General features: G+C 40.9%; 1 protein-coding gene and 3 long non-coding RNA genes across 4 annotated transcripts in view; 1 reads left to right on the top strand and 3 right to left on the bottom strand.

The window, feature by feature from the left end:
- The window catches only part of LOC146523310 (uncharacterized), an 86,164-nt gene extending 64,165 nt beyond the window's left edge, over positions 1 to 21,999 (bottom strand). Inside the window, exon 1 of the long non-coding RNA XR_014871245.1 lies at positions 21,887 to 21,999. This is a non-coding gene — a long non-coding RNA (uncharacterized LOC146523310). The remainder of the gene's footprint in view (positions 1 to 21,886) is intronic.
- nrxn2b (neurexin 2b) overlaps positions 1 to 27,763 on the bottom strand; it is a 728,828-nt gene that overhangs the window by 201,555 nt on the left and 499,510 nt on the right.
- The window catches only part of LOC146523309 (uncharacterized), a 431,764-nt gene that overhangs the window by 381,332 nt on the left and 22,669 nt on the right, over positions 1 to 27,763 (top strand). The window lies entirely within an intron of this gene.
- Positions 397 to 19,321, bottom strand: LOC146523311 (uncharacterized). The gene is made up of 2 exons (XR_014871239.1): positions 3,786 to 19,321; positions 397 to 3,733 (listed from the first exon to the last, which is right to left on the bottom strand). It is a non-coding gene; the product is annotated as an uncharacterized LOC146523311 (long non-coding RNA).

Below are 27,763 nucleotides of genomic sequence, written 5' to 3'. Positions count from 1 at the left end.
TACCTTTATTGGACACCCCTTTGGTCACAGTGACAGTGTTTTCCCAATGTTGGACCAACTGTCACTTGTCACATGTTAAATCCACTGAAGTGTATGGGAACATTGTTCTGCGTTTGCATTACTGCCATAACAGCTATGTGTTATTGTGTCTTTGAACGCTGATAGATGCTAGATAGATGCTTGAAAGATGATCTTTCTCTAATATTAGAATTTGGTGTTCTGAAATATGAAAAATTGGCAATAAGTAAATCAGGAAGATTTTTATAGCACACTATGAGCTACAGCCAATGCATACAATATCAAGTCCCTCATACATCTTTCTGTGTATGTTGAAATCAGCAGTAACCCATATAGACGTTGGCTCTATCCATGATTCATACAGTGTCTTTTTTAAAAAAATACATTGCATCTACTCAATCGTATATACCTTTATTGGACACCCCTTTGGTCACAGTGACAGTGTTTTCCCAATGTTGGACCAACTGTCACTTGTCACATGTTAAATCCACTGAAGTGTATGGGAACATTGTTCTGTGTTTGCATTACTGCCATAACAGCTATGTGTTATTGTGTCTTTGAACGCAGGTGCGTCAGAGCAGGTGTGCATCTGCTGTGCGCGCACTGTTTCCTAACAAGGACAGACACGGATGCATAATTCCGTTGCTGTGCTATGAATGTTTGTGCATTTACAAGGCTTATGTACAAGCATCCAGGCTCAGTGACTGTATAATTCAGACTGCAGGATACCTGAGGGTAGCGCCTTCTCTCCTTGCTTGGTTACTCACCAGAAAAGAAACGGAAATACACCCCCGACCCAGCATCAGCAAGGAAACAAATTGAGCTAAAAGGTCAATCACCTTCCCACTCCCCACCAACTTTAATTAACAAATCAGTTGAAAATGCCAGAGAACCAGAGGCTATGAAAATATCACACCGTAAAGTTGCCTCTACCTTGCTATTCAGTGCTAATTGGGCACCACTTAATAGACCAGTGAAAGGATGTTAATCATTAGCTAATATACCATGGCTTTGTTCTTGTTGGAATGCCTCTTATGCCCTGCTGCTGTTAAGAGGCTGTTTATGTGACTGAAATCAGCTGTGGTGTGCAGCGTGACCCTGACTATTACTGAAATAAACTGTCAAGTCAGACTAATTAAATGAACAAGTGAAGTCAAAATGGAAAGGTTTTGGGTGGGTTTTCATATACTGCATGGAAAGCTACTACAAGTACTTTGCTTCCATGCTTGCTTTGGAGGAAAAAAGACAAACCCAATAAGCGCTGCGCCTGCCAAAAGTGCAATATCAGAGTTATCTGAAACATAGCCATTAGTGGAATTCAGTCCTGCTGCTCAAGTTATCCCCTTTGGTCCCTTCTGAATGCAGTTGTTGTTGTTCTAACCCACCATTTATCAATCCCTCTGTCAACCTGAATCTCAATTAATAGCAGAAGAAGCGGAATCACACGTATTTGCTTGGAGCCTTATAACAAATCCACCAAATCTGTCTGGGGTGGACTAAAGGAGATGAGAGGCAGAGGGAAAAACAAGTGCTGGAATTGCATTAGCTGTAATGAGGAGACCAGAAAATAGAGATGAAGCTTCTTTGTTGCAGTGGGACACAGAGAGAAACAGAAAGAGGGAGGATAAATGGATAGCATGGAAAAAGATGGCAGCAAAAAGGAAACTAGAAGGATAATGAAAAATGAGAGAGTAAAACGGATGGTGAGGAGCAGAGGCTACAGAGAGAGGGCATCAGGGCCATGTGGCATGAAGCAGTGCAGGAAAGATGGTAGAGCCAAGGAATAAAAAATGAGGGAGTGGAAGGAAGGGAAGCAGATGTCTGATTCACTGACTCATCCTTCTGCCCTAGCAATGAGCCGCACAAAACCAGCAAGACAGAGTAGAATGATGGAAAAACAGAAACTAATGGGTAGAAATAGGTACAATGGTGGGAAAGAGGTTTTTTTTGTCATATTTAACTCACGTATTTTAGATCATCACATCAATTTTAATATGAGACAAAGATCGCATTTCATTTATTGAGGGGAAAAAAACATCCAAACCTACCAGGGACTGTGTAAAAAAACAGTAATTGTTAAGTCACATTTAACCACATTTGTCAGATCGCTGAGTTCTAAAGAAACCAAAAAGAAACAAAGTCACTGACGTCTGTCAATCTGGAAAGGGTTTCGGAGCCATGTCTAAAGGTTCAGGGCTCCAGCAAACCAAGTTTAAAGGAGAGACTTGGAACAGTGGTCAACCTTCCCTCACATTTGCTAAAAAAACATCTTGATGATCCCAAAGATGTTTGTTAAAACATCCTGTGGAATGACAAGATAAAAGCAGAAATTTTTGGAATTTTTTGGAAGGTCTGGATCCTGTTACACCTCGCTTAAAACTACAGTTACCCGAGCATTATACATCACACCACAAGTCAAACATGGGGGTGGTAGTGTGATGGCCTGGGGCTGCTTTGATGCTTTTAGCACCTGGACGACTTGATGTAAATGACAGAACCATGAATTGTGCTCTCTACCAGAAAATCCTGAAAGTGGAAGCCCGGCCATAAGTTCACGCCCTGCAGTTCAAGTGCACTTAGGTTATGCAGCAGGATAATGATCGGAAACACAGCAGCAAAGCCACTTCTGAACAGACATCCAAATGAGATGTTTTGGCATGACCTAAAAGAGGCCATCAAGCTCAAAAGCCCTCTAGAGTGGCTGAATTAAAAAAATTCTGCAAAGTAGTGTCGACCAAATCATGTGGAAAAACTGCAATTTGAAATAAAAAGAAAAACAAAATGTCATTCAATTAGTGAATATGAACAGCTCATCATACAGTCAGATCCCTGCAACAGGAATGGACATTGTGAGTTGTAGGGGGTCGCTATTGGAATGGCTTGTGTTTGCTTCTATTAACAGAAAATAGAAGCACAGCTGCTTCCACTGCTGTGTAAATACACAAACAATTGTTTTTCATTGTCACATGAAAGAAACCAGACTAGCTTAAAGTAATAAATTAAGAATTCTAAGTTACAAACATATTATTTGCTTACTTCATTTAAAAGTGTGATCTAAAGTAATGCAATCTTGTCACTTCTAAACTAGCCTGCATTGGCTTTTTTTTCATCAGCATTCCTCCACAGATATGGCCCACTCTGCTCCACCAAGGGGACTGCCCCGGGGGAGCCAATTAAGAGTGTCCGCTGTGCTGGTGACAACTGCTTCAGCCCTGAAAGCCTCCCAGCTCCACATCACTGATGGGGAAATACTGCAGAATTACCTGGGAGGGGCGGAGATTTAACAGAGAGTCAGAAGGAGGAAAAAGATCAATGAAGACAGCGCCGAACCTAAAAGCATCAAGACGTCATTCGAGAGGAACTGTTGTTGGGAAGTCGAGAACGCCGTGACACCTGGAGTTTTAGAGATTTAAATAAAGATGGTTACATAAAACTTGATTGATCTAATAACTGGCTGGATATCTAATCAATCATAAAAATTAATATACTAATGTTATACTGATTATTCTTCTGATTAACCAAATAATGGACTTTTGAGCTGCTCTGCTAGGAGAACACAGCGAGTCTATGAGAAAGGTTGGTTTGATGAAAGGATATCTTTTATGAATTTTCAGCAATGTGGCACAAAATTAATTCTGGCACTAAGATGTCTATTTAAATGTTTTTAAATAAGCAGATTGGTACTTTTAGCACTGTCAGTTTTAGCCTGATGGACCTGTAAAATTTAGAGGTCATTCCAAGCCATCAAGCTTTTTCCTCTAATCAACAAATCCTCTTATCACTACATCACTTATTTTATCACTCTAAACAAATATTTTGCTATATTTCACTTTTACAGTGGACAATTTCTTGTCAAAAACAGGAAGAAGTCGCTGAAGTAAAGAAAGTTAAAGTAACAACTGATTTGATGTACGTTAAACAGAGTTACTGAAAATGGCTAAGGATTTAATTGGGGCCTCTGAGATAATGCTTATGATGCAGATCACCAGCAGGGGTGGTGGTGTGTTGTGTTGATGATGCAGTTCAAGCAAATTAATCAAATCCCTGCCCTCTCTTTTTCAGGTGTTTGCCTTAAGGAGTGTGACTTAAGAGGTTAAATCCAAAAGTGTTAGTCCACCCCTCAAACCCACAAAGTATTTGGCTGTTTTCTGGAAATCTGGCAGCCATGTCCAGCTTTGGTGACACTGGCTTCAGATCTAGTCACAACGGAAGTCACCCGTGGGCTTGTGTCATGTCACAGGAACAGCCTGCCATGCCAGCACACCTCCGCTAGATATAAAACTGGAATCTCACCAACCATGTCTCGATGCAGGGCAATGTTTGGGACATTGCCCTGCATCCCAACCCACTGTGTTTGGATTTAGCGTAAATGAGTGTTAAAGAGACAAAAGCAATTAGAATATTGTTCTCAGAGATTCTTCTTGCTGAATGACCATCAGCTATTCTTGAAATAATAAAAGAGAAAAGACCTGTCTGACATTAAACTGCCAACACACTACAGGATATAGGCACATCATGGGTTTCAGTAATGCTGCCATGTCTAACAGTGCATGAGCACTATCAAAATGTAGAGCTGAGTTACAGATCATTGGAGTTTTATCTAATAGTGTCTTGGTCTTGGGATAAAAGAAACATTGTAATTCGCTTGTAGAATAATCCCTTGTCTTACTGCTTCTTTAGAGTATAAGACGTCCTTGAGTCCCAAGTAAATATCAGGAAAAGATTATCAGTTATCTCTTGCTACACCTGCAACAAAGTACCTGCTCATTTCAAGCGTGCAGGGCTTAATTCACAATCAAACAGCAATGAGAGGCAAATGCAAGGACAAGATATTCTTCTGCCAATCAACTCCCAGCTTCAACTGTTTGTTTAGAATCAAAGTCACCTTTCCAGATGCTCGAATGCCAGCTCCTCTGTTATGTCTCACCTCCCCCACCCTTAAAACACACACACGCTGCCTCCACACATGCAAAGACGTGTATGATACAACGCACACAATCATTTCAGTATGAGGAACCTTCTGTCAGTTTGCACTCATCACTCCTAGTAAAGCACTAGCACATACATCTTGCTTGGTACCATTAGGAGTTGGATACAAGGTCAATGATAAACACAAAGCCATCTTAGGACAGCCCCACCACCAATTGTACACGCCCACAACCTGTGTCACCTCGTCTGTCTTGTGCGACATCTGCTTAGTTCTGAGAGCACTTTGTGTCAAATCCAACACTGACTAACATGAGACAGAAACCATGTCGTGCAGCTTTGTATTACAGCTTGGGTGTGTGAAGTGAGAACAGGACTCACTTCCTCGATATACTGGCCACAGAAAGCTTTCAATAGAGCTCAGGGAAACAACACCACAAACACAGTGTATTATGGGATGGTTGTTCATTTAAGCCAAATTTGATAATGGAAACTATAGTGAAAGAGGCCGCTTTTGGGTTCTAGAAAATTAAACTGTGGCCATTAGAAACTCATCAAAATGGTTGGCTGCCATGTCGTAAAATGACACTGTACTGAACATGTGATCGAAATAATATTTCAGAAGCAACGATGTATTGTTTGGGTAGCAGTTGGAAGGAGGAAAAACATCAACTTACACAATATTTTAGAAAATATGTTTGTTTTATCGGCACTGATATAGTGGCAAGTTATAAATATGCTACATGTAAGTGTTATAATTTATGTAAGGCTATGCTGCACACTTTAGGTATGGTTATCTTCACTTCACACAGTGTAGCTCGAATCAAAGAAAATCTTCATGCTTTTGTATTTTACAAAGTTTCCAAATTTGAGAATCACTGTGGCTTCTCTGACTGGTATCTGTGGAGAGGAGAGAGACTACAGGTCTGCACCTGCTGCAGCTCTAAAACGCAGAGCACTTTAATGAAATATCGGCCCATAATAAATGAAATAAAACGACTTTAGGTGTGAATAACTTTTATTTTAAGATTCACAATGCGGTTGAGTGCAGCTATAGGATAGAACAAGTGTTTGCTATTAGAATGAAATATAAAATGCCAAGTAAAACTTTGTTTTTTAAGTGCATATGCAGTAGTAGTGCAGTGTTTTTAAACTTTAATGCGTTTTCCTCCTTATTACCTCTTGTGACATCTATGTTTTGGTTTTGCTTGAACAACATGGTGACCAGACTGAGGGAAGGATGTTTAAAGGTGGAGTTATTTTAGGTTATTTAACTGTATTTATAATATACATATATTGTCAAACTTAGAATTAAAACATTAAAAAATATACAGGAGCAGCCACTGGTTTGTGGAAGCTGGTATATTGCTCCGCCATCTTGAATACGGTGGCCAAAATTACTATTCTGCCTGAGCGTGTTTAATGCATGTAGCATTATAGATAGAGGACCTTACAAGTTCATTTTAATTTCAAGATCACAAATGCCTCTTTTTAGCTTATTATGATCATATTACATTTGTACATGTATTTGTACATCTCTCTCATCTTCCTCTTCATGCTTCCTCCTCATTTTCACTCAAGGGTCCTAAAAATCACACATTGATAAACAGTGTGATTACATTCTCTCATTGTATGGCAGTTTATTTGCAAAGTATCTAAGTCTAACAATGTTAGAGCCGCTTCAAAGAAAGTTAACTCCTGCTAACGGCTGCTCACCTCAATATTGGTGTCATCAGACATATGTAAGCTTTACTGATACATCGACTCTTATCAGACTCCTTCCAAAAGGTTTTACAGCGTCCTCCAGTGTAAATAAACATGGAAACATATTAATAGCTGAGCTAAACAGCAGCCTGACTGAAATAGAGACAAATGGGGGCCGCAGTTTAGGATTATGCACTTGAGTTGGGCGGTGGTTAAGGTAAAAGAAACAAAACAAACAAAAAGTGTGTGCTGGGGCTGTGCCTTACTTAGTAATCAACCATGTGAGTGGGTGGTCATGCAAAGTGTCTCATCCATGTGGAAAATGAAACTCTTTGCCTGATAATCAAATATACTGACATGTCACTAAACCACTTTCTGTATCATATACAGACATTTGAGACTATTTTGACAGATATTGCTCATAGCCTCAGAGTTTACTTTGGTGTCTGCTTGGTTCCACGTACCAAACTATTGACTATGGATTAATATGGCATTACTGGTAACAGAATCAAAATTTTGCTGTTAAACTCACCGGACAAGGTCACATATAAGTTATTCAGACTATGGCTGCTGGCTTTGCGCATATTTCTCATAAAACCTGGAACTGCCATAAAGATTCTCCACAGAGATACCATTTTCCAGTGGAAAGCTTGGGCTGTTTGTGTGTGAAATTGCAGAACCTTCTGGCACAAGTTCAGGTAACCAGTGAGCAAGGACTGCCGCTGACATCCTGAGGGTCCTGGATACTCTGGTCCCCCTCTGAGCATGTCAACAGTCTGATTAATACATGTGGCAGATCAGAGAGAGAATGTATAAAGGGATGCGAATCTTTGCACTACCTCCTTCTGTGCTGAATGCCCACATACCAGAGATTAATCACGAAGGAAAAGAATTGTTTTCTCTCCACAGCACAGCACAAAAATAAAACTTCATCTGCGTCTAGGGCGAAAGGAGGGGTAATGTTGCGTGACATTCTCTTCATATCATGGAGCTAGAGGTCACCTCCCGGCACTGAGAGAAAAGAGAAAGGGAGAAAAAACCCAGAGCTCTCCATCTCTCACCTGCTCGACCACTGTGCATGCATTCATCAATTCTCTCTCTGCTCCCGTCCTTCCATCTATCTGGCCTTGTGTGATACACACACAGCAACAGTGTACCCATAACACATACTGCTATCTTTGTTATCTGTTCAAACTGACTCCAATGCTGATATGGACTGTCCAACAACATCCTCCACGACAGGGGTGGGTTTTCCAAAGGGGGCCACATGAAAAACCTAGACTTGGGAGGAAGGCCCCAACAACTTGGGGTCTAAGCTGGGCTTAATTCTGCTCAGTATTAATGTTTATCTCTTTATGAACTGCTACTGGCAAGACTAGATGTAGATTAGGTAATAAAAGTGTGAAATAGGCAGTCTGTGAATCTGGGCTCTTGCCCTGATGTACTTATATATTTTAGTTACAAATCAAAAATATGATTAATTTTTAGCAATGACTTACACAACACCTCCTGGTATATAATATAATTCAAACATACTAATTTCACTGTAGTCACTTTGTCTTGTTTCTGCTTCAAAAATGTATCAGATTTGCACAGCCAACGGTAGCAACACCTACTAGTTTGTACCATTTCAAACCAAGCCTTTCCAAGCATGAACTTACCTATGTGAATAAATCACTCCCCCCTCGTAGTCCTTTTTATTGCTGCCAGGTTCTCTGTAATCTTAAACTCTTCCCTTAACCCATATACAAAGATGAGAAACTGGGCTGTGTCGCTGAGGTCACAGCTCTCCTCCAGAGCCAAGGATAGAAAGAAAAACATGCTAGTTTTAAAGCTGAAACTCCTGCAACATCCTAGTTCTATCTTTTAATGTTTTGCCCAGAGCAGGGCTTCTTTCTTCTGGGCATATTAGCATCCACCAAACATTCTTTAATAAACTCCCCATCAGAGAATGACTTGTCATTTTTGTGATAGCTGGTCTTGACAACTACATTCCTGGATATGCAAAGCTTGGTGAAAAATCTCTTGCTGGTTATGCAGCTTTTCTAGCAAAAGTTCAAATGTCTTTTCCCACTGTAAATCAGTCAAGTTTTTGCATTTATCTCTGTGTTTAGTCTTTTAATTATGATTCAAACTGTAATCCTCCAATCCTCCAATCTCCATAAACTTAGCCCACAGCTTTACTTCATACATGCTTTGAATTCCTTGTTGAAAACTCTACATTCTGCACCAAGCTTTCTTTTTTTTAAATGTGAGTTAGCTAACTTAGACTAACTTATATAAATTTAACTGTGGCCCTCAAAACAAAGCAACAAAAATTTCAAAAAACAGTAAACCTTTCTCTATTAGGGCGTTTGTTCATGGCTGAAATGGGACAAACTGCATATGCTTGAATCCTAATTACCCATTGACCTCACATGGCTGGATATGCAGAACAAATAAGGGTGATTGTACAATGCCTAGGTCTGCTTCATGACTTTTATAAAGAAACAAATGTGAGTCATAAAGCTCCCTGAATATGTAAATAGCCACCATGCCTTGCTGCTGGTGTAAACGCTATGGAGTTTCAACAGCGCAGAACAAATGTTCTGCAAGTAAAAATGGTAATATATTTGCTGAAGGACTAATGTGACAAGGACCTTATTAAAAAGGTACAATTAATAGATATTATGTTTAACATTTCAACAGAAAATCTGTGCCATTAAAATCCATTCCCAAAATTATTTGTGGGGGTTGACTCGATTTATGAACCAGCCTTTTGGTGTGCCAACAGTTACATTTACGCAAATGCAATGAGTCATAATGGAGTGACAGGACACAATACATTTACAGTCTCTACATCATAACTTGTGAATCATCTGCATACTTTGAGCCCGTCTGACTCACTGACATCACTGAATAAAAATAGTGATGATTTCCCACCTCTGTCTGTAAAAGGATTGGAATTATCTCCAAAGAATAATGTGTTGCCAAAAAGAAAAGGCTACAAAGGGAGATAAATTGAAGTTTTAGTAAGTATGAACACAAGAACAAAAAGTTGCAAACATTCTTATTGATGTTATAACTATAGTGCATCCATTATCTACCACTTAAAGGCTTCTGCCAGAATCCAGCATCAATCTTGTTTATTACTGTTCAATAGCACTGACCTTTTGATGACCAAAGTATGGCTTATGTACAAAAGCTTCTACCTGTGAGTGAATTGCAATCAATACCGGGGCAGCATTATGTTTCTATGCACTGTATGAAAAATCAGAGAGCAAGTCCAGACAGGGAAACGGAAACTATGAAAGCAGGGAGGAACCTGACAAAGCAGGACAAATGACTGACAGGTAGACTTGACAGGGGTAACTCTCAACTGGGGGATCCAATTCAACTCAAGTGTAATGCAGGTACCACCTGTGCATAAAGCAGATGCCAATCATTGACAAACAGACTGTTTATCTAGCTCTCAATAATGGAAACAAGGTAACAAGATTGAAATAAAAAAAAAAGTACAAAAGCAGCACTCAGTCACTGGCTGCTGTGCAAGGAATGTTTAAAATACAGACAGACACAGACTCTGAGACAAGTGGGCAGGGGAATGTCAAGCACATTCATCTGCATCTGAGAAATGGTGTACAGGTGGAACCCGGTTGTTTGGCAGTGCCACGGTGTAGTCCCTCTAATTCCTCAAATGCCAAATGACTTTTGCCGCTTGCCCGAATCTGTCGCGATGTAATTTGTCTTCGACATCACGGCAACGTGTTTGTTTTGGTAACTATAAATCAAGCAGTCCTGTAATCTGATCATTACAAGACCCATCAGGACTAAAGATACAAACCAGCTATCCAGAGCCTCTAACACTACAATAGTACTTTGCCTCCGTAGGATTTTGTTTCACGGTGACAGTTAGTTGAAATCTAACCCGCTTTGTGGGTAAAGCTAGCCCTCTCTGAAAGCTGAAAAGGGCAGGACAGCATGTGCACTGGACAGCCATTATCCCAAAAGATGAATATGCAGATAGCGCTGCACTAACCGAGGGGAGTTCCAAGGTTTCAGGACAAGAGATACACGAGTTTAATTGAAAACATTTCAAGGAGCCCAAATTACTTTGGAGAGGCAAAATAAGAGTGAATTCTCAGTATTTAGGAGAAGTGCTCGATGCCAGTTTCAATTTATTTGGCTAAGGGGCCATTTAGTCCTCCAGCATAAACAAATAAGCAGATGAAATGTCATGTTTCTCCCTGTTAAATTTTTCACAGAGACAGTCTACCCTTGTGTGGAATTTCAAATTGGAGATTGTGCGGAAACAATCCATTTTTAAATTCCCTGCCAGACTGAGCCTCTTAGCCCACCCACATTCCCTGCCATTGGCGGTCAATAATCTGCCCAATGAGGAAACATTAGCTGTCATGTGAAAGACGAAGAGGAGGAGGTGGATAGGGTGAAGCTTGTAGAGGATGGGCGACTGAGTGATTTGCCTTACATACAGGCCATGAGATAAGCCTCTTGGTTTCCCCCTTGGCAGATAAAGGCCCCCACATTACAGTTATCACCGCAGACAGATTATAGACTCTACTCTCTCTGTAAGTACAGGATGACGGTGAATAGGCCTTCACTGTGCCACTACCATTATGAATGTTCCACTTGCACTGTTCTCCACTGCAATCAATCAAGTTTACAGCCAATTCGAGTTATTGCTTTCACTTGAATCTCTCTGAGTATTGACCTGGATGTTTCCTTCATCCCACGAGGGAACAAGCACCCACCTAATCTGCACATCATACAATCAGATGACTGGGAATGCACTATATGCTACAATATGTGATCTTCTTTGTTGCTCTGATTATGTTAAGTCAACCCCACGTTGGAAACAATGAAACAAACGCACAAAATAATTGCAGAATATTTGCCAAATGGACAAACAGTTGATAGTCTCGTAGTTCTAGTCACGTTGTATGTATCAATGTATCAATCCACATTTCACATATGTCAAAGTGGACTGAAAAGGTTTAAGGCTCTGTTGCCCAGAAGCTGAGTTTGGCTTTGGTTAGCCCCAAATGGGATAGTCACCTGGGCTCACTTCTGAATAACCTATTTCCACACTGAAATGACTGATGAGGTGGGATAACGTAGCAGCAGCACAGAATAGAGAGTGGAGCAGAGTGCAATGTAGCAGGGGTTCGCCTATCGCTGGTTCTGCTCCAGGAGCGCCTTGGTTCATCTCTACAGCTCCCCAAAGACCCTGAGGAGGAGATTTAAGTGTGTCAAGGCTCTGTGTGCAAGGAGATGAGTTAGGGTTTCAAACACACAGTACCAAGACTCTAGCTCTGTCTGTAGTTCTCTCTCTCCTTCCCTTTCCAACCTGCATTTGCCTTCCCTGCTGTGCAAGCTCTCCTTCTTTTCCATACTCTATTAATCTCCACTCTTCACCATTCTTTCTCATTTCCACCAGATACCTCATCTTCCCCTCCCTCCTTCTCCGATATGGATGCTCCATGCAGGGATGACTTGTGGGCACATTAGAGGTAGTGGCAGGGGAGGATGATGGTGACTGATGTTACGTCTGTCAGCCATCACAGCCCTGACACAGATATGTCAGGTGGAGATACTGAGATCTTTGAAGTTCACTTGAACTCTGCAAAGTTACTTTTTGTAGGCTGAACATGTGTGGGTGTGCGCATGTGTGTACATGTGGATATTTGCGATATAGGGTATGCACACACGCAGCAGGAGGTTTCTTTTTGACAAACATCTTTAGTCAATCTTTATTTTCACATCCTGACATATTACCGCAGTCATGGTACATGCTTCCGCTTAAGCGTCACATCACATTTTGCCGAACCTCTTTAACAACGCAATTGAGTTTACAAAATACATAAATAATTAAATGGAGGCCCAAAAACATGTGTGGTCCTGAAGGACTGCACGAAAAAAGTGAACTGGTAGATATTAAGTGTAGCCAGTACATCATCCAGTCCCATGGGTTATCTCGTCAGATAATAAGATGGAAAAAATGAGAGCTGACAACAAAAGCCTCTATTTTGACAACCTGCTTGCTGTGAGTGTTCTCAGTCAAGGAAGCTGCATTTAAATATTTGAAGGCAACATAACAATAAAAAGCTTTTTAAAATATAATAAAAGCCAAGCAGCAGACCCACAGAGAAAAGCTAGCTCTATAGATAAATGTTAAATGACCCATACAGTGTTCTTTGCGTGGGAAGAAATAAGACAATGAGCCACATTCATATAGCTGCAAAGCTCATGAAAGTATCTTCATCTGTCTCCTAGAGTTTGTTCGGGTTAGGCAGAGAAGCAGAGGTGAGGGTTTTCCAAAGTGTCTTTCATGCATAATATAAGCCCCTTTTGTTTATTAATGTCCAGCACTCCCACTAGAGACTGAAATACGTGGTGTGGACCCCACGTTGTCTGCTTTAATATTTGAAAGATAAATAATTAAAGTGGGCTGACATCAGTGCACCCTCTGCAAGTCTGGTTTCCTTGTCTTTGTTGTCTATAAAGATAAGGCGTTGCCCCTGCCCATGACACTCACCCACTGATGCATCTGTAGTGCTTTCATAAGTAAATCTATTACACACATTAAAGTAACCTTTTAACCCCCTGCCCCATAAATGACTGCTACTCTTGATTTGTTTGTTTTTACAAGAAAGAGAGTTATTGTTTCCATGTCCAAAATATTGTACACCAGTGAGGCATTGAGAAAGGATTGGGTGGGCATGTGGTTGTGGTAGAAAGCCAGTCAATGTACCTCAATAGAAAACTAATAGAAAATCTAGCGAGTATCACGTTTCCCGCTTAAACAGGAGTATAATTAGGGTGTTTTAAATTCCTTTATATGATATGTTAAAAAGGTATTTAAAAAATAGCTGAAGTAGCAGATGTATCAATACAGTAGACTAGTTAACTTTCCTTCAAGTGTAAAATGTCATGTTTCCTGTTTAAATTTTTATTTGGACACTAATTACATAATTTTATTCAGGTTTAACAAAAGTCAAATTCTACCTAAAAATGTGTCACAGCTGCCACGAAAAGGCAGTTAAGTCTTGTTGAATGTCTGCTCTCACAAGCTCTGACTAATTACCTATCAGTGCTCATTAGGAAATTACATTTAAAATAACGGGGTGTCCCACTCTGGCATCTATAGCTAAAACGATAGGGTAACAAAATTCCACAAGACATAGTTGAGCATGAAAAAATAACTTCAGATACCCTGAAAAGCCAAAAGATACACTTTTAGACATCGGCCAGCACATAGTTTTATACAAAAAAAGAAGCCCAAACTGAAAAAAGCACTGCATGACACTACATGTAAAAAAAAGTAAGCACATTATCTCAAAGTATGGCTGAAGATACCGTGAAAATATTGAGGGGAACAGTTAAATGACTGAAGCAATGGTGGGCTCAACAGTGAGAAACTTGATTGTTGATCACATGCTTGCTGGAGTTTTTGGAAAGGTGTAGTCAGGGAGCTTTTATGTGTTTCCTTTCAGCGTAGCTCAGGTGTTAAAAAAGGTGGGAGGCTGGGTGTGTAAACGCAGGACAGAAAATGCCAAACCAGCTAGCTTATCTTAACTGGCCAGAACACCTGAGGCGTTCTTTCTGTTCCTCATCACGATGCGCATGTCCGTGCATGTGGTTGTGTGCCTTGGACTTCTTGTGGAGGCAGAATCATGAATACTAATAGTGTTCTCTGAAAGAGAAGGGCTGTGACTTGACTCTCAAAGGAGTGCGCTCAAATGAGTTCACAGACACACACACACACACACACACACACATTGCAACTGACCTCCCCCTGCAGCCCAGAGATAAAGTGGTGATTATCAAACATAGCAGCCTGTCATTAGCACAGTAACCAGTGATATAGGCCACTGGTGAAAGACAAGGACAGGGCTCGAGTCAAGAGGGCCACACACTGGGTGGTTCTCAGCAAGGATGGTGATTGAGCCTTTGGAATCAGAGGGCCAGTGAACCTGCTTGTCCAGGATAGGACAGATGAAGGGGTGTATGCAGCAGCTGACCTCATCGGTATGCATGTATGGTCAAGGCAAACAAATCTTAGCACACAGAGGACTACAAAGAGTGAGTGTTCTTTTGGGGAAAGTGGACCGCGTCGTGCAGAAATTCCAGCTCTAAAAGAAGAGACGGCACAAAGGGAAACAGAGTTTTGAAATCTTGCCGGATGATAAGTCTAACAGATAACGGTAATGTAGAATTATGATCTGGTGACTGGACAGAAAGAGACAAATATATTTAAAATTTAAAAAATGATGAAAACCAAGACTGACACTAGAATTGTAATGGTTATGATATATTATACTAATTAAAAAAGTAAAGCTATGATAAATATAGTAATTAGATTTATATAAGCAGGTCATAATGTGTGACTCTTTAATAGATCAATTACTTCAAGGGTACTATATATGTGTGTGTGACTGGTTGCAAGAGTATTAGAGAAGAAAAACACTACATCAGTAGCAGTCGATTTACCGTTCTCGAAGTTTTTGTGCTCCTTCTTCCTGATGTGGTTGTCCCGTGGGATTCCCATATCTATCACAGCTTTCATTTCTGCTCTTTGTCAACCACCACTATGTCTGGTTGGTTGGCCAGAACCTGCATGTCTGTCTGGAACTTGAAGTCCCACAGGACCTGTTGTTCTCAACTACCTTTGGTGGTGTCTCCCTTTGAGACTTCTAGTCCATATGCTCACAGCTACACACAATCCCAACCACTTGGTTGTGTCTGTCTTCTGGAGAAATTCAGGACTCTTCATGTTTCTTTCTTAACTGTGGCTCTAACAGAACTCTGTGCATTGTTTTCAGTTTTGTTGTCAGTGGCATCTACCTCCTCCTGTGGCTGGCTTATTATTTCAGCTGGGTATCTGATGACCAACAGAGCATATGCATTGATGTCTTGGATCATACTCCTACCATTCAGCTGGTTTCTCAGCACCTGTCTTACCTTCTGGAGGTATTTAGCTGTAGCTGTTCTTTGTGTATCTTTATGCCATAATCAAAGCAGCCCTGGAGAAAACAATGTGGTTTCTTTTGCTGGAGAGGTTGCATGTTTATCCATAAAAGAAAATAAGTCTGTGACATATGCTTCTTCTAATACACACACACACACACACACTATAACCACAGGCGAGGTTGAAAGGCCCAGGTGATGTGGAGCAGTTGTAATTATGGTCCTGTCTAAACCACAAATTATAAAATGGCTTGGGGTGATTGAGGTTAAGTTTTCATTTCCTGCCTACATTCCATTTATGTTCCTACAAATACACCTGAGGTTGAGTCTGACCTCATTTCCAAGATGACCGTTATGAAGTGCAGGCAAAGAAATAAATGATCCTGATCATTACTGAAATTTAGCCAGAAATTAGAGAGATTCTACAGTATTTATATAAACTTGTGAGAGCACCTGCAGGTGCACATATTAGTGTACATATGCACTAATGAAAATAATATTCAAGTTCCATCTTTCTCCACACACTGTTGACAGATGAGAATATGAAGGACTGAGCCTTGTCAAGGCTATTTCTTTTTAAAATTTCACCACAAATTTTCAGCTGGATTGAGATCCACCACTGCATTTAGCGATCATGGCTCAAGAGTTGGGAGTTCGCCTTGTAATCGGAAGGTTGCCGGTTCGAGCCCCGGCTTGGACAGTCTCGGTCGTTGTGTCCTTGGGCAAGACACTTCACCTGTTGCCTACTGGTGTTGGTCAGAGGGCCCGGTGGCGCCAGTGTCCGGCGGCCTCGCCTCTGTCAGTGCGCCCCAGGGTGGCTGTGGCTACAATGTAGCTTGCCATCACCAGTGTGTGAATGGGTGGATGACTGGATATGTAAAGCGCTTTGGGGTCCTTAGGGACTAGTAAAGCGCTATATAAATACAGGCCATTTACCATTTACTATTGAGGTAAAAACTGATGTCTCCTGTCCTTTCCCTTGCATCCAACCCTATCCCATAAGTGACTGGGGAGATTTGCTGGTTTTCTTTAGCAAATTCCAATGAAAGATTCCAAAATGCTTCATTGGAATGCTAGCAGACAAAAGTTAAAGCATAATCTCCTTAGTCAGTGCACATCTGTGATTCATGATATTCATCAATGGCTGCTCCTCTTTAGCTCACTTTAACTTTGAGTTCTCCTGTTAAGGTGCTGGTTTCTTTTGAGTTTTCTGTATGTAAATCCCTGTTCTTATAGTTTTGTGTCACAAACACTGCCTCTCGCTCTACCCATTCGTTTTTCTAACAGACTGGTGCATGACTGCAGATGCGGCACCAGGAATGCAGGAATGATTGTGACCAAAAGACCAATTATATAAAGAAAAAAAAAAAAAAAAACAAAAACAGAAATGAGCTTTAGCCAAAGGATGTCTGAGATCTAATTTAGACACAGCTTGGCTATTTGGGAGGACCTCAAAGTAACCCAGTAATGCACTACATCAAAAGGTTCAGGTTGTTTTGACTGCTTAGGAGGTCCAGATCCAGAACATGCTGGACACACTGCATCTCTTGGCTGGCTTGGGAAGGCCTAAGTGTCCCCCCTGAATAGCTGAAGCAGGACGTGCCAGAAAAAAGGGAGGTTTGGGTTTGTTTACTTAAACTGCTTCCCCGATTACCCAGACATGGTTGGATGGGTTCTATCGTTTTGCTTGTACTTGCTCCATATTTTGAAAAGTCCTGACTGGGAGTAGCCAATATCCTTTGCCACCCTCCTATTGTATTTTTTATTTAGGAACTGGATAATCCTTTTCAGTATGTCAACTGGTTGACAACTTGTTGAAGCCACACTTTCTTTCAATCATCCTGTTTCAAAAGCTTCAGTTCAGCAGACTATTTTACATTTTTTTTTATTAGTGCAGGTATTTGTTTTCACAAAGTGATTAGATAATATTTTTAAGCAAAACTGACTGATTTCATTTATATCATATGATGGCTTTGACCTGTGGTCCTCTCCTCTTTAGATACGTTTCTGTATTTTAACTTATCTTTTATTTTTATTTTAGATTTGTATAGTCACAGGACATTTTTTCCCTTTGCATCAGTCCTTCCTAAATAAGCTGAATCCCAGAAAAGGTGGTGACTTCTGGAATCTGTTTATTTGTCTTGTCCTTTTTATGGAGGGTGACATTTTAACTTGCATTTCTGAATACATCAATGACGTGTTTTCACTTCCACATCATAATGTAGTTTATATTTTTAAAGCAGTGCCACGTGATATTTTTGAATAATTTCATATTCAGATGTCTGCTCACTTCTGTTCTACACTGTATTTCTTAAACAAAATGAACATTTATTATTATCTTATTTGCCTTTGTAGTATTGGCAATGAAAATGGGCTTTATTTGAATAGGAAATTAAATATAATTTGTAAGTCATTTTGCCAGTTTTTCATAAACAGGGTAACACGTATACAACCAGCACACTTCTGGAGACACTCAGGGAATAGATTCCACCCACTGATCTACACAGAAGTCGTATGTCTTGGAGGCTCCCCAAACACATCAAAGACAGCCGGAATCGAAATGGGCTTTTTAATCCCCTGAGTCCTATGCACCGAAGTGTTCAGGCGTGGACTACCCTGCACGGTAAACATTTTCTTTGTCACCAATCCAAAGTCATACAAAGTGTGCATAAGGGTGTGACTGCCGGCAAGCACAGGTGAGCCGGTAGACATGACAACAAAACCATGGTCATGCCACTGGTGCACATCAATGATGATCACACATGTAAATAGGCTCTGGGCAAGCCTTATTGGCTTTTATTTGCAGTGACACAGGATGTCAATACCTCAGTGCAATCACTCCCTAACTCCAGTCCTAGCGTATTCACACATGTCGTTAAAAAGTATTGTAAATGAAAAATATTAATTCAGCCTCATATAGCTTTTGTACTTATAAATCATGATTTCCCTATCTAATTCAGATATGGAGTAAACAATGTATATGTGTAGGGGTCACTTAACAGGCATATAGGCCAGCAGAGCCTTTCAGCTTGTGCCCTTCACCTAGTCTAGTCTGGGGTTAAAGGCAGCTGATTTGGTTGTGGTCAGCAGAAAATCAGAATATAAAAGCTTCTCAGTACATAGAAGCAAAAAGCAAAGTAAAAGCTTCTGCATAAAACACAGTGGACCATCTATCATCAGCAAATGACATAGTGCCCCAAATCATCACAGACCACAGCAATTTCACAACTGAACTTTAAACACACTTTTCTGCTAGACTCCAGGACGCTGATTTCCAAATGAAATATCAAATTTACTTTCACCTGATAAAGAGAATTTTGAACCAGTTCTTTTTTCTTTCTTTCTGGCTCAGGTAATATGTTTGATATTTTCTCTGGTTTAGAAGATCGATTATCAGTGATCATCATCTGGACAACAGTCAAGAGTCAAGTCAGCAGCCAAGACTGAGAGGCACAGAGTATTTACACAGTTTGAACATTAATTTACTCAAAGTCAAAATGAAATTATCAAATAACAGATGCCAGAATTCTGATTTTTATAAACTGTAGTCCATAATCATCAAAATTGAAATGAAAAAAGGCTTTTAAAATTTAAAATTTTACTAAATGTTAAGGTTTACATTTCTAAATGTAATTTTGAAAAAAAATTATATATTATTATTATTTTATATATATATATATATATATATATATATATATATATATATATATATATATATACCAGTGTACTGGTAATTACAATATTTCAAAAAATGACATTAACAAATTGCCATATATCGTACTGCAAGATAGATGTAGTGTAAGACTGGTGTTCTGTAGCATTATAATGACAAAGCAGGAAGAGAACATCAGATAGTGCTTGAGCCTTGAGTCTCATGGACCTGATATGCTAAAACCCAGAGCTCGGCACAGGGCCACACTGACAGTGTAATGAATTGCAGGTGTCTACTATTCTACTAGATGGAAGTAGCTTGGCAGTTGTTTGGCATACACCATTCCAGGGAGATAGAAGGCTCCAGAGTTTTGGTGCCAACTTAAGATCTGATCGAGATGATGTTAGTGAGCGAATACATGAGTGACGGGAAAGGGTCCGCTGCAGCGTTACGACAATGACATCCAGTTGAGAAACTGCCTACTGAAAGTGCTCTGAAGCAAGTGGGCTCTTATCACTGAGTGGGGTATTAGCTCTAGTAATAAGCTGTGGCACTTAGTTGACAATATGTGGAGAGCTGGCATTTCAGACAAGGACTTGATATGCCAGGCTCCAATGGAAGTATTTATAATGGCGACTGTATTTGACTCCCCACACGAAAGGAGTGTTCTAATGTGTGTGTGCCATCTTGTAGTGGATAATGAAAATGCTGAAAGTGCGATACTAAAAACAACACAAACCAAATGAGAAGCAGCAGTGTTTGCTGTGTAGGCGTGCATTAGTAACTGCTACAGCATACTGCTAGGGAGAAAAAAGAACAACAAATACAACCAACCACTGAACCAAATAATGTCCCCATCTTGCTTTAGCAGCTATTCCACTCAATGTGTACTTTTTTCTCCTTTTTTAAAATAAAATACATCACAGTAAAACTTCCAGCACACGAGAACAAACACACAAGACCAATAGACCTATAAAGTGTGAGGTGAGCTCCCAGCCTGAGCTCTAAGTTTGCTATGGAAATGTAGTCTTTCCTTTTCACAGGGCGAACAGACCATATCTCTGGCAGACCAATATTCTTTGACAGCCATAAATCCACAGGAAGAGAGCCAGAGAACATTTTTATGTTAATTATGTCAATTTAAATAGCTTAGCAACTGAAGTTTTTAAAGGGGCAATCCAATTATCTAAGCTAGAAGGACGAGAAGGCAGGAAAATGAAGAAAAGACACCAGCTGAAACGGTCATTTTAGAAGAAAAACTGCCTGTTACTCAGTAGTCAAAAAAATGGGGATGCATTGGGATGAAACGCTATATTTTAGCAACGTCAGCGAGGGAAAAACGATTCAGGTTCTTTTTCAAATACTCCATGTAATATGACACCAATTACATCACAATAAAACTGATTATACATCCAAAGCATCAATAACTTAAATCTTAATTGTATTTAAACCCAAACAAAAACCACCTAAACTTTATCAATATTTGCCTCTCCTCTTTTTATTGAGTAGAACATGTCTAAAAGTCAGCCAATAGTTAAAATTCAAGTCAAGTCAGTGCACTTAATGGGTAATCTTATTTGTAGTTTGATCGCCCTGTGCTTTAATTCGGTTTGCAGCTATACTGAGAAAGCAAGAAGGGCAGTAATTAGTAAGAGAAACTGGTTTACAGAAAGATCCAGGGTTGTTGGGAGAACCAACTAGACGAGTGGATGCAAATTGAAAGACATGAGTGTGAACACGGTGAGGAATCAATAAACACTATTAGTATCTCCTGTCAAAGTAATGTATGTGTAGCGCTTTGAGAAACAACAAGGAAAATCTATTCAAGGAAAAGAAGAGAAGTAACATTGCAGTGGAAAAGGCTGTGGCTGACAAACATCAAAGGAATCATCAGTGTGAAACTCTGTCGTGTCCCTGACAGCTTAGGCTAAGAACACCACGGCAACTGATGCACCATAGAGCACTGAGCCAAAGATATATACTGTGGAAAGTAGGACAAAATAAGGAGCGCTCAAGCAATTATCAGTGGATTTTCTCAAGTACACAATGTACCATGACAATCGGCATACGGAACTTAGCATTTCCCCAACCACTTAAGGCCACTCTCCTTTAGTGGCTGCCATCACAACATGTCAACATTTACACTACAGGTTGTGATTAGATAAATTGGCCACAGTTCAATAAATCAGCAGACCCAGGATGGGTGCTGGATTTGAAAGACAAGTAGCAGAATACAGTTGGCTGGTATGTGCTGAAAAACAAAACAAAAAACAAAATCCAGCACGAAAAAGCTCTTCTATCCACCAACTCAGGGACATGAATTCAGCCACTGGCCTATGGGGAGCTGAAGCAATGAGACTGGAAGCCCAGACTTGGTTCCACTCATCTTTCCTCAGATGACAGGAATCAATAGAGGGATAAACCAATACCCTGTGCGGGTTTGTTTTCTCAGCTTGGAACTCATTACAAGCGTAATTCGACCTCTTGAAGAAAAATTCCTTAAGGTATAAAAATGCACTTTTTGGGATGGCTCAGCAAAATCACTGGTTAACATTTGACTGATAGTTTTTAGAAGTGTTGAGAGGGCAGTAATTAGTAACAGAAAGAGAATGATCTTACCATGGCCCCCACGTGTAAGAAAGGGCATCCGGTTGATGGCAATGGGCACAGTGCCATGCTTGTTGTGGAAGTGGTGGACATGGTGGGTGGTACTGAGGGAAGAAGAGACTCGTGCGGCCACGGCTGGGCACGGGAAAACTAGCAGTGCCAGAGAGAGCACCAGCCTAAACAGGAATGCTGGACTAGCCCACACCACAGGTGATGCCGCACTTGGCCTGGATACCATTAGTAACCCTCCATCCACCTCCACTTCCACCTCCTGTTCCATAGGGGTGGGGCCTGAAAGGATTGTAAGGCCCCTCCCCCTCATACGACAAACACAGGAAGTGAACATCTTAAATGAATCCTGGGCCCATGATCCCCAGCCTTCCAGCCCGGGGAGGAAAGGAAAATTCAGAATAAAAATATAAGCCAAAAAAAAAAAAAAAGATCCCGGTTTGAAAATCCCAAAAACAATTGGTATTAAAAACAGAAAAAAAGACAAAATCCTTCCTGAAATGAAAGAACCCCAAGAATTCTCCAACAGTCTAGTGCTGATATCCAAATGCGTCTGACTTGATCCTTGAGAACCACAACAACTCCGACTCCTCTCCCAAAACACTTAAACCTTTTGATAATAAACTTAACCTATTTTGTTTAAAGTACAACCTAAATCCATTAACCAAAGCTTAGCAGCACTGATTTAGTGAACAAAAGACTCCATTTTAGCTCCTTGAAAAATGTCTTGTGTACAGCTCTTTGAGTTAATTGTTTGATAGGGTTTCCTTTGCCTTGGGGAGAGCTTCAGAGGGCTTCTCCACCCATAATCCAAGCCTGCATCACAAAGAAAAAGACTCATTCCATCCCATCTGAGCTTTTAGGAACCAACATAGAAGACCAGAAGAGCAGGAGAATGAAAAATAAATACATAGAAGTAAAATCAGAGTGCAAACTGGAGAGGCAAAAAATAAGAGCAGAGACAAGGGTGCTGCGAAGAAGGAGCAGCCAAATCCTGTTTTGGGGCTTCGAATCCCTGAAAGAGCTCTGAATCCTTTCAGTCTGCAGCTGAAATCAGAAAAACAAGGGATGAATAAAGAGAATAAATGACTGGATAGTATAAAAAAATTTTAAAAAAGGGATGTCGACAAGGAGGGCAAAACGGTTGGCTATTTCCAAGTGCGACGTTGCTGAATTTCTCTCCTTTTTTCTGACAAACAAATCAATATGGGTCATGCAATGCAGAGCAGGACCAAGAAAGACACCTTAACAGGATTAAACCACAACCAAAGCATCAGAGAGGTTGATGTTCAGTTCAACATAACATGCTCCTAATCCTTGGACTTGTGACCACGCTCCGTCCTACTTCTGACTGCTCTTCAACCTTGGAGGATAAAATTCCGTTTCTCTGCCCCTTTAAACAGTGCTCTCCAGGGTGGGAAGCAGATTAGAAGCAGCCACTGGTCCTCTCAATAAAGCTCCGACACAAGGTGCAGCTGCTGGCTTGCTGAGAGAGTCTGGTGATGATGCTGCCGCTACTGCCTCTGCTGTGAAATTCATGCTAATTGAATCAGAAGCTGCAGCAACGAGCGCATCCTTCCTGCCCGCACAGTTCTCCCGTCTCTTTTTCCTCCTATCGAGTCAGCCAATCCCCCCCCCCCCAGCGGCACGCGCGCACAGCTCCGTGCTGGGCAGGGCAAAAATCAAGAGTCAGGGGCAGAAATAATGCTGGAAGGGAGGGAAAGGTGGACACACTCGAATCCTTTGAACGCACAGACGGTGACTATGATACATAGAGCGGAGCAGACACAGTGAGAGAGTGTTTGTGCGTCTGGTTGAAGCAGAGAGAGAGAGAGATGGAGAGAGAGAGAGGCAGTGGGAGGGGAATGACTGGAGAGAATTGAAGGAGGAGAGCACGCACGCAGGAAGGATGGGAGGCACGCATGGATGTTGTTTGCACACACATACAGGCGCCGGTGACTTTTAAACCAATGCCAGCAAGCACATCGGCTGAAGTATGCATGGCCGGAACAAGGTATATAAATCCACAAGTGACAATAAAGACTGATACAACTTCATATACGCAGATAAACCTCTCTTATAACTGCACCTCAGTTTATCCCACTGCACATTACTTTTCATTTCTGCACGCCATGTACTCATTTTCAGCTATTCATGTCCAAATGAGGGCAGGGTATGTACTGTGGAAGGGGGGGGGGGGAGAGTGACAGGTGGGAATGTTAAGACAACATGACAGTAAGTGAAGTGGGTGGAACAAAGGACTCAATATAATGAGGATGAAAAAGATGGGAGCAGAGTACAAAGAAATGTTTACAATGGACTGCAAGAGGAGAGGCGGTATGAATAAAACAGGGATGGAGGGATGCAGCAAGAAGAGAGAAATTTCAGGAGATTGTGTATCAGATAAATCATGGGCAATAGAGAGTGCAGTTAGGACATGAGCTCAGTGCAAGAGACAAGAGGCAAAATAATAGCCAAGATGGGGAAAAGGCAGCGCAGGTCTTTTGCAGCGATGAAGAGAACTAATTTCCTCCCTCCTTCCCTCTCTCACTCCCACACACAGATACACACACGCACATATGCACACGCACACACCGCTGCCAGGTGGGATCATCCCGGGGGACATGTGAGATGCTGCGCTTGCTGCTGTTAGCGTGAGGGAGATGTGACACCCAGGGTGACCGAGGAACATGTCCTGATCTTGCAGAAAGAATGAACTGCTGATCTCAGAGGAAGAAAACAAACTCTGCTCAAACTTCTTCACCAACTTTCGATTTCCCTCTTGTTTTTTGGGAGGACGGGTGCTTAGCCAGACTCTCTCTGCACCCAGAGGGTGACAAAACAGGACTCCGTGTTGCACTGATATAGCACTGATAGCTGTTACACAACTACTATACTGCACAAAATCTGGCTTAAAGTACTGCAGAGTTTCCTGAGAAACTTTCTGCAGTGGGACAAAGCTATGCTAAAATTTTACCTCATAAACTTTCCTCACCATAAACACGAAGGAAGACACTGAGTGAAAAGCTTTTTGGCCAGACAAGTTAATGGTTGTCTGAACAAAACCATAAAGTGAAGGTTGTCTCTTTGAAATGTCACACATGTATTAAATAATGAAGCTGGTGGCCTTCAGCTTCATTATTTCATAAATGGCCCTACTTTATTCGGCCTGTTCAGCTAAAGTGAATGCAGGTATGCTGCTTATTCTGCTACTGTCTCAACATCCAGCCTATTAAACCGTCAGTGTGCTTAACCACATAACTTCAGCATCTACCATCATTATCTCACTAAACAACTGAACAATGCTGATATAACCTGGCAGGTTATTTGATTTTATTGTTTACCAATATTATCTTGATCATATGAAGCCAAATCAACATTTTGTATCTCCAAGTGTCAAAGAACACAAATAATACAGTAATGTCACTACTTCTTATTCCTGTTATTGAGAGAATACACAAACTGGCTCCTACTAAGTTGTGGACCAGTCTCATGCCCTTTGTCCATGTGTTGGAAACGCTTTCTAGATGCGAAGAAGTATTTGAATGTTTTACCTTTGTTGGCGAAAAAGACGAGGACAACATCAGAGTAAAATGCAACACTACCCACTGCCTTTACGCTACAAAGAACATACGAAAAAGCATCTGTACGCTAAGCACAGAAGCTCTACAACACTGATTGGGAGACTGATACATCCAAAGGTTAATGCACAATTAGCTACATCCTTTCTGGAAAGAAAATTAATAGATGGCAAGAAAATTGACTCTGATAAATCACATCTGGCAGTATGAAATGCTGTCAAGTAAAGGCTCAGTGGCTTCAGAGTAAAAATAGCAACCTCTATGCAAACAAGAAAAAGAAGAATTCACCATTGTTTTGTTTTGTGACCAACTGCAAGTAGCTGCAGCGACCAGCTGACTGCCCAGAGGTAAACCACACCATCAACCTCTAAGCAATCACTTTTGATCGCAAGGTGACTGCATAGGTCGCCTGTTGGGAGGCAATCCTTCTCCAAACAATCACGGTCCAATTCAGACTGGCTGCAATCACTATGAGGTTTGCAAATAACTGTGAACAAATCAGACAGAGTGTCAATACACTGCAATCGATTTGATTGATTGACATCAAATAGGCCATTCATGCTTGAAAACTCTCCAATACAGCTGAATTAAAACAATTCTGCAAGGAAAAGTGGGGCAAGACTAATTGCCAGTTATCGCAAAGGCTTGATTGTAATTCTCGGTGCCGAGCATGGAACAAACAATTATTGAGTTTAGGAGGTAATTACTTTTTCACATAGGGTCAGGTAGGTTTAGATAGCTTTTTAGAGTCTTTTATTTTGTAATACAACAAATTCGTTTAAAAGTAATGTAGAAAACTGCCACAAACTCACTTCATTTATATGACCTCAGCTTTGCTCTAAAATAGTCAGTGCAGCGAATAGTAAACATAAATGAGCAAATATATGACAGTTAAGCACGTTACACCACATGAAACACTTTAGCTAATCTCTTTCCTGCTGCACACCTGGACCTTTCCATGCAAGGCCACATGGAACAACACAGGTAAAAGCAGACAAACAAGTTGTTTTTGTACAATTTCCCTCCCTTTCTTTGCTGTCTTTAAGGGTACTGCAAAGTCAAACAAATGCATGTCTTGAAAGTATAAAAATTACTGTGGTGGGGCGTGGCCTGCGGTGCCGTGCAGGGAGGGCGGACGCACCTGCACGGCATCCTTAATCATGTCCGCCAAGTTAAAAACACGAGGACTCAGGGGTTGCGGGGTTGTGGTGTGAGGTGATGTAAACAAAATGGCTCAAAACACTGATCCCTGGACCCGCCGTGCCGCCTCCTGGGTTTCGGCACCAGTGTGGTGTGAATAAGGCACGGCGGGTCCAGGGATCAGTGTTTTGAGCCATTTTGTTTACATCACCTCACACCACAATCCCGCAACCCCTGAGTCCTCGTGTTTTTAACTTGGTGGACGTGATTAGGGAGGGCGGACTCACCTGCACAGCACCTCAGGCCACGCCCCACCACAATTACATTTTACGTTGTGGCTATAAAATCATCCACAACAACGAAAGAAAGTGGCATGTAAAATCAAATGATTATAGTAAGTAGATTTTTAAAATATCAAGTTTGCACAATGTAATGAATTTATTTTAATGCTTAGAGCAGTCAAAAAACAGAGGGAAAATGTGAAAAGGTCAATAAGAAGCACAAATTAAACAGGAAATTTATGTCTTTAATATACCAATTTGACAATTACCACTTCTACGTGAACCTTGTTTAAAAACAAATTCAAAGGTAGGAGGAAGTGTTGTGGTTTATTACGAGACTGTCACCGAAACTATAGATGTTTCCTTCAGAGGACGGTGTGTGGACTGGGAACTCATTATGATGAAAAACACAGAGGACTGCCAACACCTGCTGCTGCACTCCCCTCCGGCACAGAAAAAAAAACAACAAAAAAACAAGGAATACAGAACACAAAAATACACACAGGTGAACAATCACTCCAGACACACATGCATGCATACTAATTGTGTTACACACACACACACAGTCATCATGTTAGTGATACTATTATGCACAGACACTCCTACAATCCCAGTGGCTAAAATATGTGTACTTAAGATGCTGTACATGAAACAACACACTCTAAAATCCCTCGGGGGAAGTGAGGTCATAGGAGGAAGTGGGCTTAGTTTGCAGACAGATATGGGATCAAAGCCTCTACGCTACAGTCAAGTCCTGAGGAAACATTCTTGCCATTATGCACCTAATTAATTAGACCTCAAACACAGCTTGATGTTAAGAAGCTAATATGACACAAGTACAAAGTGAAAGGGGATTACGTACTGTATGTGTACACTGT

This window comes from Neolamprologus multifasciatus, chromosome 3 (assembly GCF_963576455.1).
Source record: "Neolamprologus multifasciatus chromosome 3, fNeoMul1.2, whole genome shotgun sequence".
In the NCBI taxonomy this organism is placed as follows: Eukaryota; Metazoa; Chordata; class Actinopteri; order Cichliformes; family Cichlidae; genus Neolamprologus; species Neolamprologus multifasciatus.
Note: the sequence above shows the minus strand (reverse complement) of the source record. Positions and strands in the feature narration are given on the sequence as shown.